The sequence below is a fragment of the Triturus cristatus genome, chromosome 2_2 (genome assembly GCF_964204655.1).
Source record: "Triturus cristatus chromosome 2_2, aTriCri1.1, whole genome shotgun sequence".
Classification (NCBI taxonomy): Eukaryota; Metazoa; Chordata; class Amphibia; order Caudata; family Salamandridae; genus Triturus; species Triturus cristatus.
This window is the reverse complement of record NC_140582.1, coordinates 404,599,669-404,613,088: the sequence shown is the minus strand read 5'-3', so window position 1 is coordinate 404,613,088 and position 13,420 is coordinate 404,599,669.

Here is a 13,420-nt window from a genome sequence, read left to right as displayed (position 1 = left end):
CATAGATAACCTCTTGAATGACCAAATGAAAGAGTAGTCCACAAAGGTATATCTATAAAATATATGTATTTATTCTAAACAGAATCCCACAAGTCTCTTTATGAGGCTAGAGGTAAAGTTACAATTCAAACAAGCATTTATAGATACACTAAATAGCACTGGAATCACAGAGCCCCGGGGGGGGCCAAACCATATATTAAAAAAGTGGTATAAGAACCACGACAATTCTACAGACAATGCCTAGGGCACTTTGGATCGCTGGCCCCTTGAGAATCCACCCCAGGTGATGAGGAAGGGGACCCACGGGAGGCGCGTGCAGTGGAAATAGCTGCTATCGGGATCTCTATTAAAGCCTATGGAGAATGTCGCGGTTTGATTTAAACAGATTAAAGACACTTCTAGCAGGAGTTCAAAGTTAAAAACTTAGAGTTAAGCTTTTGAGGAGCCCACTACCACAGGAGTACTGAGGTACCACTGTTACCTGCCCCAGGGAAGCCAGGTGAATAGGTCGTTTTCGATGTCGGGTCGCGGGCTGATTTTCAATGGGAAAATGTACAAAACTGCTGCTAGCCAAAAGTGTCAATGATGCCATGAAGAATGAAGTTGTAGATCTTGTAGAGGAGAACCTGAAAGAAGAGGGGACAGAGTCTGGGTCACGGCACAGTGACCAGGGAGCTCAAGGAAAAGAGCCCTTCAATGTCGGGTGCTTCAAGTGGAAAAGGTGTAGCTTGGATATAGCAGCCGTGGGCTCCGGAAGGCTTCAAGGAAGGCCAGCTTCTGGAGGGCGACTGTCCCACAAACGATGAGGGTCGCTGCGGTGTTAGTGTCCGGATTGGATCGACTAACTCTTGGCAACCAAAACCCATGCAAGATAAACAAATCAGCTACTGGTGCAGACCCACGAGGTCTGGGCAAGGTCTCCTTCGCGGAGACTGTAGAGCAGACCTGGAGCAACCAGGGGAACTCTTAAAAGTAAAGATTGACCTCTGCTAGGGCCCACAAGTTGAGAGACAAGGGACTGCGGGAGGCAGAAATTTGGAGTGCGTAATAGGGTGCCCACGGGCCACCGGAGTGAGCTAGGGCACTGATCTTTAGCACAATTGCTGCTGAGAGGTTGGCTCAATATTGGGCCAAAACACAACTTCCCCACTGGTCAGGGTCGTATGTTATGCAAGAGGTGGCCGGTGTCCTGGGGTATTGGGGATCTCGGCACCCACGCGGTCCATGGTGCTCAGACTTGCTGGGCACGCTCACTGGCCTCTGGGATGCTAGGAAACCCACCTCAAGGTTGAGAGGAGTCATCGATGTCCGAAGTTCAAACCGGGTCACTTGCAGTGTTTCAGGTGCCTGCCAAGCAGGGGGGTAACTCCTTTACCCCAGGGGAGATTTCTTCAGTCAGCTGGGCAGCAGCTCGTCGAAGGTCAGGTCTGTGAAGTCCAAGGTTAATCTGATTCTCTGGGGACACGTTATTCACCTTTATCCACAAGATTAGGGGAGTGTCCAGATCAGTGTCCACCAATGAGAGTTGAGGCGGAAAAGGGTGGCTACACCCTCTCCCCTTTGTGTGTTTCTCACCTGGGCGAGGGGCAGGATGCCCCTGAACCTGTTCCAGGCGGTGTATGCAGAATGTAGGCACTGTAGAAGCCTATGTGCAACTCTGAAAGGCATCCTATGGTGCACCCACCCAGTTCCAATCCACATAGCCTGTCTGGGAAGGTGCTGGCACCCCCCTGCAACAGGATCCCTATTGTCCAGCTGCCGAGGCTGGGGTTTTGCCCAGAAACAGGCAGCCAGAGTCGTGTGGGTGGCGAGTAGCATCCATTTTGTGTTATACGTGTGCACTTTTAAATTGTCTAAATTCTGCTGCTTTTCCCATATCGCCCCTCTAGCAGGGGGGAATCATGCCCTCATGCCCATGGCTGGACTGGGGGTATGATTCCTACATGTTTGACACCAAACACGATATGGTTCTGTTTTGCCATTCTCAAGTTATCACACTATCGCGATATACTTATAATGCTGTTAAGAGTATATGGTATGGCTACACTACAAACAACCCAGCAATGATTTTTACGAGGGTTGCAGTGGGGCCCTACTCAGGTAGGGGTCCCCCCTCACACATATCCCAGCACCCTGCCTTGTAGGTTTAGCAAGGCCTGCTTGAGGGGTGACCAATGAGAATACATGTGTTGTACATAGGTGGGATACAAGGTACCTGTATCCCTGTAAGGGGATGCAAGCACCACCTTACCCAGACTACAGTAGTGGTCTGGTGGCGTCATTTGGTATGGCTGTCCCAGGGTGGCACAATAAGTGCTGCAGCCCTGGTAGGCCCCTGAGGGACCCATGCCCTGGGTACCTAGGGTACCATCTACAAGGGCTGACAGGGTATCCTCAGTATCCAATTGGTTTGTACCTAGGGTACTCACTGTAGAGAAGAAGCAGATAGGCTGGGGTCCTGGATAGCAGGGCCACAGCCTGGCTAGAGTCATAAAACAGTAAAAACTTCAGCAAAATATTGGGGGCAACTATGCAGTCGATGCCACTCTCCTACAATCACTAAATATTTACCCTGAAGATGGGCACGGTGGTTAAATACTCCACACTATGGGACACCTTTAAGGTGTAAATCCAGTGCGTCATCATATCCAAGCAGGCGGGTGTCCTACGATCGGTTTGCAGGAGTCTCGCTAGAGTCGAAGCTGAAATAGCATTACTAGATGCTGCATCACTTGAGCCACGAATCCAGAATAAACGTAGTGCCCTCATTTTGGAAGTTATTGAACACCCTGACAGGGAGACGTCGGTGCTTAGCAAAATTTGTTCAGCTCGTATGTATGGGTAAGGAGAGCACTCTGCTTAAACATAGGCACATTTGGTGCGCCACCCCAGGGGCTCTTTGTGTTTGTTTGTGTTTTTTTAATAATACTCACTTATTAAATATATTATCATATTCTGATGAATATATTCTAAAAATTGCAGGGGGCCCCTCACTGTTGGGCAACAGGGGACACACGGCCTCATTCCCTTATGAATCAGATCTTAACCAACTGGAGCGTCTCAAAAAGAAATTGGTACGGACTGAGCTTCACGCCAAATTCTTTGACAGACTGCCTTAATGCTAACATTATTCCAACTGGTCTACAAATTCGTAATATATCAATAATCTTCACTGATGACGACGAATTTAAAGTAGGCTTTAGCTTTTCGGCCAACAAGTGCTCCCGCACTTGGATGGTGTTAAGCATAGAAACGGCCCTTAGACAATTGAAGATCTTAACAAAGGAAATAGAGACCCTAGAAAAAAAGATACTAGGAGACTCAGCCATTACGAATGGCAAATTCCTTCTAGATAAGGTTCAACAAACGATAAAAGAATTTGAGGAATTTAACGCTCATAAGACTTTTACAATCCTCAAAATTCTGCACAAACGACAAAGAAAAGAATCACCTTCTCTGATACAAATTCAGATACAGGCAGTTATCAGTCAACCGATACATCTTACCGGCATTACGATCAGCAACCATCAACTTCTAGACACAGTTTTTTAGGCCAGGACCGCCGAGGCACAGGTCCACCTCGGAGACAGCGGCCCTCCAAATGAGGATGGTACCGCAATCAATACACGCCAGGGTTCCGCCAGACTCGCACCCAATACTACGAATGGTAGAACCTAACCAAACAATACCGATTTTTAACCTGTCTGCACACAATCTATCAGAACAAGAGATTGCAGTGCTCTCAGCTGGTTTGAGTTTTGTTCCCACCTATAGGAATGATTTATTCCAGACTAAACTGGAAATTTACAAATTTTTTCGCACTGTGAGATTAAAAAACTACTGTACTAACAATGATATAATATCTGATTGTGGAGTTACAGGTCTAAGAAACAGATCAACATTTTATCCCACTAACTCAATGATCCGAAAGGAAATTGTAACTTTTGAGAATGCCATACTCATAGAGATTGATAGTCTCTTGAATAAGAGGATGCAGTACAAATCTAATTTCTCTAAAGAGAAACAATCAGCACTTCAGAATTTACAGTCACTCCCCAATGTCCTTATAAAACCTGCTGACAAGGGTGGTGGAATAGTTCTGTGGGATAAAGAAAAGTATAACCAGGAGGTTCTTAAACAACTTTCAGTTACATCCCACTACAAGAAACTTGCTACTAACCCTACAAACAGATTGGCACAAGAAATATTGAGATTAAGTAAACTAGGTCTTGATGGAGGATGGCTTTCAGATAAGGAATCTGCTTTCCTTATTAATAAAAAACCTACGGTGCCTGCACTCTACATGCTCCCAAAGGTGCACAAAGACCCCCTAAATCCGCCAGGACGCCCAATAGTTTCGGGTTGTAATTCTATTTTGAAACCCCTGGCCCAATATGCCGATTACTTTATTAGACCGTTTTCCATCAACCAACCCTCTTATATAAGGGATACTATGGCTGTGATCAATACGGTTGAGAACTATGACTTTGATCCTATAAATGAATATTTGGTCTCTATGGACATAGAGAGTTTGTATACAAACATTCCACAGCAAGAAGTCATACAGATTCTATACAGACTTTTGGATACTAGACCAAGACCACATCAGGTGCCAACAGAGTTCATAATAGAATGTGTATGCATCTCTCTATGTGAAAACTTTTTTCTATTCCAAAACACGTTCTACCAACAACTAAAAGGAGTAGCGATGGGTGCTATTTATGCCCCAGATATTGCTAATATTTATGTATCTACATTTGAAAATGAACTTATCCTAAATCTATCTAATCCATTTTTTACAAACATCAAAAAATGGCTTCGATATATAGACGACATGTTGTTGGTTTGGCGTGGCACACAAAAAGAACTTGAAGCTTTTCACAATTGGTTAAATCAGAGAAGTCCACATCTGCAATTTACCATTGAGTTTGATAAATCTGAGATGAACTTCTTAGACATTACCATCAAAAATGATGTTACTAACCATTTGTATACCACTCTGTATAAAAAACCCACCTCCAGAAATACTCTTTTAGAGTACCGAAGCCATCATCCTCAAGCACTCAAAGATGGTTTGCCTTTTGGGCAGTTTTTGCGGTTGCGCAGGAACTGCACATTTAAAGATGATTATTGTATAGAGGCAAAAAAACTTAAAGAAAAACTAAAAGCCAAAGAGTATCCATCTAAACTCCTGAAGAAATCCATGAAACGCGTGTGGTTTAATGACAGGGAGGCATTGCTGACTGTCAAAGACCGTTCAAAACAACCACAACTAGTCTGTGTCTTTACATTTGGCACGCATGCAAATGCCATTAAAAAGATTATAAGCAAACATTGGAATTTATTGAGGAATTTACCTGAATTTTCTGCAAAACCCCTTTTTTCTTTTAAAAGGGGCACCAATTTAAAAGACAGACTAGTGAGGGCCTACGAAGACAATTCTAAAGACACTGTTGACAATATGAGACAACTTTCTCCTATTGTTGGACATTATAAATGCAATATGTGTCGAGCGTGCAGTACTACACAAACAACTAAGACATGCACGATTAATAATGTCACCATCTCCCTTAAAGCTTTCTCCAATTGTAATACACCTAATGTGATATACTGCATAGAATGTCCTTGCAATTTACACTATATTGGGAAAACTGTCCAACCAGTGAAGAAAAGAATCTTACAGCATCAATCACCTATTAGATGCCTTACAGAGAATGCCCCACTGGTAGAACATTACCAAAAACATGGTCATTCTGAAAGAGATATGAGATGGTGGGTATTAGATGTAATCAAACCTACCAAAAGACAAAGTAACGTTGACCAAGTATTAACTATCAAAGAAGGCAGACTTATATGCCTGACTGATCTGACCAATCGTGGACTCAATTCTGCAACTGAATGGCACACCTTAGCCTGTCTGTAACACTTTCTGTAATTTTTGAACAATACAGTTTGTATAAGTCACGCATAGAACTCTGGCTATACATTGCACCATTATTGAGTGTCAATATGTATTTAGATACTACAGAGATTTTTAGATTTTGCGAGTCTTTGACCTTGATCCATGTAGCCCTTAAGGTTTTTTCATGGTGATTGCTGTACATTCAAGAGACTCTTTGCGTTAGGCTATAACAATGACTGTATCTTTAAATGAAAAATATTTTGTTATCTGATGTTTTGTTATAATTCAAACAAGAATATGACTTACTATGGGGTTTTGTATGACTTTCATTGTACCTATGGTTATTTGAAAATGTATTTTTTCCCTTTGTATCCTACAATTTTAATTATTTGAAAGCTTGCCTCTGCTACCATATCTAAATTCACACTGAGTCCGTTATATAACCATCACGTGAATTTCTTTTCTGTTAAACCTCTGCTCAGTATGAATTCAACTATGTGTGTAAAAGTTGGTGTATGTTGGATTGTTTAGATATATTTGAGGAAGTTGTTTATTTATTCTCTATCATTATTAATTGCTTTTTGTTAACAACTCAGAACCATTATGTATACGATTGCAGCTTCCATTCAGTGAGCTATAATTGTTAGATACTGTAAGGGTTGGTATCTTTACCTGTTTCCTGACATTTTAGTAATACATGTTGGATGGCTTTTGATGCATATACATCTTTTTGATTAATAAAATTATCTGATAATATTTAGATGGATATTATCTATTTTGCTAATACAAAAGTGTTCAGGATCGTTAGGTTTATGTCCCTTTTAAAGATGGCCGCCAATATGATTGTGGAACCCCATACTAAGATGGCCACTAAACGCAACGTGTCCATAACATTTAGATTAAACGATACCGACAAATATATTCACTATTTCTATGAGTTACTTTCACCCATGAGTCCACGGGAACTTAATCATTTGACCCGATAAATGTTATCCCATAGAACAGAAAAGAAGATGTATATGTATATTTAACATGTAATAGTGAATGGTTGAGGCCATTTAAATATGGCTGCCGAGAAATACGTGTTTAGATTTCATTTTATCGGCCATCCCGCTTTCGCCGTTTTTTGTCGGTTAAAAAGCTTAAATAGCGTTAAGCCGCCAGCACTCTGTGTTATTCGACTTCATGCTGCCCGAACGACTGCTGAACTATTGTCAGGTATGTTCTTACGGACTATATGCTTTAAACCTGATTTTCGAATACTATTCGTACAGATATTTTAAGCGTTCCATCATTCTTTCTTATAGTAATCTTCGAAGGAAGATACGTATGCCTTGAGGGGAGATTTACCCGGCACTTTGTTTGGAACTTTAAGCTACCCGATAAATTTGCTGAAATGTCCATTTAAAATAAGGTAATATGATTCCTATAAGCTTCGAACTAATTGTAAAACTGGACTTGTTCGTATAACTAAAGCTTCGTAAACATCTTTTTTACAGTAACACTCCAAATAAAATTTGTACGCCTTGAGGGTTGATTGATATACGACTCGTTTCCTGTGAATTAAAAGACACGTGTCTTTTTGATTCATTGAAATAAGGTAATATGCACTCAATCAACCTGTGTTACTTTAATGACAAAATTTGATGTCTTTTTAAACCTACTTTGAAACATATTTTGTATATACTTTTTGAAACTAGATTGACTACAAGAGGTTATCAATCTACCACTGACTATTGAAAGCGGAGATTGGAAACATCTACACTGGATTTGTTAAAGATTAGACTTCCAGGTAATATTAATAGCTTCAATTTTCGCTCTTTTATAAATTACATTGTGGACAATACAACAGAAGCGGAAATTATAGCCACTCGATGTGTTGCTGTCCTATTCATATCTCTACCTCTATTAACAAATACTGAGGTATACAATTCATGGTTGGGACTACCGTTTTTAGATGAATATTAACATGGTCTAATTGTCTTACTAATGTGTCTAGAGCAACAACAGAATACGTTCAGAACACTTATACTGGCTGATTATACCATCTGAATTGAATTGAATTGAGTTGGGTTATTCAACGTTCACCTATATAGATGTCGAAATAATAGATGACAAGGTTGAATGATGTAAATATCAGCCCAATTAATTTTCTGTTTGCATGGGTGTGTGCTATGTATATTCAATTCTATATCTTTTTTTTTAGGGGTCAACTTTTAATCCACTTGTCCTGAAGATGGTCTTACGAAGTGAAACCTAAAGACCGAAACGTCGACTTTCACACTGTTTTCTATACAATTATTGAGTATTGTCAAGAAATAGTGTTTGGTCTGTTTTTTAGTGAAGTAACCACTGAGAGTATTATTTCCTTCCAATTTATGTATAGCTGTCTACATTTTAGGTACCCTGAATAACATTCATTGATATAAATTTGTCTTTTTTTACACACCCTTTGCTTCTTTTGATTATTTGACTATTTGCTTATTTGACTATTTGACTACTTATGCATCCTTTCTTTCTAATTATGTTGAGGTGATGCACATATATATGACTAATGCATAGTGTATAGCCTACAATACATGAACTTTGAGAGAGATTTGATCTATAGGTATATTTCTATCCTATATTAAATAATCATACAACTGAGTATTTAAAAAAATCCCTTGAAGGCACCCTTCTACCAGTACACCCCAGGGGCTCTGACACATAGCAGCGATAAAACGCACGGACGACACCTTGGCTACAGAAGACACTTCTTAGCGGAACTAGTCACATATTATCGATCCCTCTAGTCCACCACTCTTCCTGAGGATTTCTCTCAACATTTAGCATACTTGGAGGAGGTCACGATGGGTTGGCTTACTACAGGGCAAGCAGAATTTCTGGCAGACCCTTTCACTGTTGAGGAAATTACACTTGCCATTGATGCCCTGGCCGGCTCTAAAGCAATGGGGCTGCTTGGACTATCGGGAATTTTCTATAAGACCTTCAAAGAGAGCCTAGCACCACAGCTCCTGGAGTTTTATGCGGTGGCCCTGGAGGTTGGTAAACCCCCCCCTTCCATGAGAGAGACGGCCATCTCCTTGCTACTAAATCCAGACAAGAAACCCACTGACTGCTCATCCTATCGCCCTATCTCCCTAATACATTTTGACAACAAGATCCTTGCCAAAATGTTATCCTCTAGGCTGTCATTGTTATTAGAACAAATCATTACCCCAGTGCAATCGGGTTTTATCCTGCATAGGGGTACGGCCCTAAACTTAAGAACTGTCTTCTCTGTCATAAATCACATTGAACTTACTACTCCTGCAGCAGTGGCCCTATTGGATGCAGAGAAGGCGTTCGATTCTCTCGAATGGCTTTTCATCACTGCTACGCAGCGCAAATTGGGCATCCCAGGCAATTTTATTGCCTTGATTGCATTGCTTTACTCAACTCCAACTGTTCGGATTCAAATAAATGGCTCTCTGTCATCTCTGATTACACGCAGGACAAGACAGGGGTGTCCGCTATCCTCGTTGCTTTTAATAATAGCCTTGGACCCATTGGTTCGCCACATGCAGCAAAAGCACATATTTCGCAGCCTGCAATTTCCCTTGGGACCTTTGCTAATGTCCATGTATGCACTATGCAGACGACATTTTGCTTTTTATACGACATCCCAATGACAACTTGCAACCACTCATAGAGGAGGTTGGCCGATATGGGGCCATGTCTGGACTGATGATAAATTGGGACAAATCAGTACTGTTTCCTATCACGGATGCAGCCTCGGCAGATCAGACCGAGCTTCCCCTGTGAAGGGCAGGTGACACCACTAAGTACCTTGGTGTGCACCTGCACAGAGATAAAGAGCAGGTTATATGTTTAAATTATGGACCTGCCATTGAACAGCTTCCTACGCAGGCGAGAGATGGATCCAAATGCCCCTGTTTATGGCCGTCCTATCGCTCTTATCAAAATGAAAGGGCTGCCCAGATTCCCACTTACCAACGTTTTATTCAGTCAATTGCGGGGATTACGGATACGACTGATATGGGCAGGACGCATACCAAGAGTCACCTGGGATACTCCGGCACTCCTATATAACCAAGGCGGATTCACGGTTCCTGATCTCCAACTCTATTTCTTAATTGCACAGGCACAATTCGCTCATCACTGGTCCCACCCTGATGCCATATACCTTATGCGAAGTCTGAATGTGACCTGGTAGCTCACACAGCCCTGCTCCCAAAGGGCATACCACTAGATCCCCATGAAATCCAACCCCTTTCACCCCCTGTTGGGCATGGCATAAACTTAACAACAAGTTGGGTGACGGCCTTCTCTACTCTCAGGCCATTTCCCTACCCAATAACCTGTTCCTCCCACTGACCTCCGAAAAGGTGGTACAACACACCCTCACTAAACTGGGCTTGGATACCCTTGGCTCCCTATTCCCAGGGGGTTGGGAACGCACATTGGTGGAAATGTTTACACACCCTGAGATGACATTTATGGATAACTTAATAGCCGCCAGATTGCTGGGTACACTTCATTCAACAGTCACCTCCTTCCCATCCCCGCCAATAGATTTCACCCTACTCACTCTGCATATCTCTGATAAGGAAGGATCGCACTTGGTTACTAAACTATACAAGGCTTGTTTGGCACTCAAACAGGTCCGTGACAGGGGGTTCAGACAACGCTGGGAAGAAAACTTGAGGCACATTGATAGATATAGATTTTACTTTCTGTCTTGATCCAATACAGAAAATCTCCCCTAATCATAGACATAAACTCCTTCATTTTAAGTTCATCCACAGGATCTACATTACCCCATGCCAATTACCCAAATTTGATTCTACCAAATCATCAGGTTTCCCAAAGTGTAGGGTGCTGGATGCCAATTTTGCCCACATGACCTCGTCATGTCCCTAAATCATGACATACTGGGTAGAGGTATTCCAAAGATAGCAAAAATATTTGCTGCACCTCTCATTCCCTCTCCGAGGCTAGGCCTATTAGGGTTGGTCAACCATATTAAACCATGTTACCGTAGATTTGTAGACATAGCATTGATGCTAGCAAGAAGGGAAATAGCGGTACACTGGGGTGCCAAACATTGCCCTACTAAAGCAGCATGGATACGCAGCATGTCCTAATGCAGTCTGCAGACTGACATAAATGCCACGGTTCAGCCTCCAACCTCACGACCTAAGGATATATGGTATGTCTATCGTACATACTTACAAGAGGCTCAAGACACCTCATGGGCATCATCTCTGGAGCTTCGAGAGGCCTCTGGGAGCATACAGGCCGGACCCCACAATGCTGGTAAATGCTCAGACACAGTAACATCACCCCCACATGTCCCTTTCGCGGCCCATACCACAGTAGACAATAAAAAGGCTTTCCCGCCAGAATATACTAATGGATAACAAACCGCTGGAGCCCCTACCCCGTAGCTATCTCCCTTGCAATAGATTGTTTATATCTTTTACTTTTGTGATAATTTTTGTCTTAAGTATCGTACACGTTTTATTTTGTTGCTGTCTGTATGTCAATTCTTTAGCTTTAATAAAAAATTAAAAAAGAGAATACTGGGACTATGAACGTTGGAATGCGTTCTTCTCTCTGCTACGATCGCAGAGGCAGCTGGAACCCAACAGTCTCTGGAAACCATCTGACGGGCATTGAACCAGAGTCACCAGTACCCATCTGAACATAAGGGGGTTTGGGAACACACAATAAACTGACACAGTAAAATGACATAATAAGTTAAAATAAAAAAGTAATCAACAGGTGCACATTCATGCTGGTCGAGAAGGCAAACAATGGGTTAACAATAAAGGTGACAGGAATGCAAAAATATCTGCATTATGTTTGATGAAACTATGGTGACAGGCCTACATACACTTCGGTATGTTATCTAAGGTTAGGCTATGTTAATAAGCAGACATAGCATCTAGAAGAATACACACATACACCAGGATAAAGAATACGCTTGCCATCATTCTGGCTCAATAAAGGCTTGGGAGCGTGATCAAGACTTTCAACAGTTGAGAGTACATTCAAACGCAAGACGTGTTGCAAGTAATTGCAAGTACAATCACACACAATACATATAAGTGCTAAGTCCTAAGGCAACTCTAATGACACTTGAAAGCAAAAAGATTACAGAATAAACGTGAAAGAACCAATTATTTACAAAAATACAAACATTATTTTATTATTTTACACAAATACAGAATTGAATAAAATACTCACTGATACTAGCTTCAGTCATGTCCACATACACTCAAATATGCACAGAGCTAAAACCACAAAGACACAAAATTACAAACAGTGATATTCATTGTGTCTGATAAATATTACAATGGCCAATAAGTCTCCTTCTTAAACATTTGAATGATGAAGAGATAAAATCTGAAATAGCTAATACATCTCCTTTTTATACATTTGAGTGATAGATATTGGGTAAGACAATGAATAAAACCCAAGTAATATTTGCAATGAGATAACAAAAAGAAGAACGTGCACGAACCCAGATGGTATCTACACACGTTTTGGCAACAGAAGTGCCTTCATTAGGAGAAGCCACAATTTTAAATCGTGATATCCTGAAAGATGCAGGAATCCAAAGGATAAAAATACAAGATTTGTTCCTTTCCCAAAGGTGATGCCAGTTTGAAGATGCAGATATCCTACGCCAATAGCTGAGGGTGCAGATGGTGAAATATCACCAGCTGCTAGCTCCAAAAAGAGACCTGACCGATAAGGTGAGATGGGGCGCTTGGTTCACAGGATATTGTTTTTATGTTAAACGATATGCAGTAAGATAGGAGCATTTAGATCCCTCTCGGGCTGTCGATTCCCATAATAGTCCAAAAATAGAGGTGGGGCAGATGACAAATCTGGGTCAATAAAGACTGGAGAGCATGATCAAATCCTTCCACAGTTAAGAATGTAGCCAAATGCAAGACTCTGAGCAGGTAATGGCAAATATGTCACATAAAATAATAAAAAAGAGAGAAACCCTTCAAGCACAAAGGAAACTGGGTTCAAGTACCTTGTAAGAAGGAGATGTACCCTATCTTTCTTCTTTATCTGCCTCTCCCATGAGCATTCCCATTCATACAGACACTAAATACGCCTTATTTTAGAAAAAATATCTTCTCCTTTACTGAAAAAAAATTGTATATATACCTTTAAAACCCAACTCAATGCCTAAAATATTGTTGCAAGACAGGACAGTATTCTGTTCTTATAAGTTCTCTCTCATGTATTTCATATTCATTTGTCTATGTAACATTTTTCAGTGAACACATTTCTTTGTAATACACGTCACTCAATTATATATTATTTCCAACTACATACATTTCATTTGCCGATCATGTATGAATAAAACATATATTTTTGAGTCTCTTATACAAACATACATACAAAATGTACAGATTATGAAAAGATTTATAAAAACAATACTATATAAAAAACCTTTGTCGACGCGGCATTTTAGTGGATTGTAATAGGTTG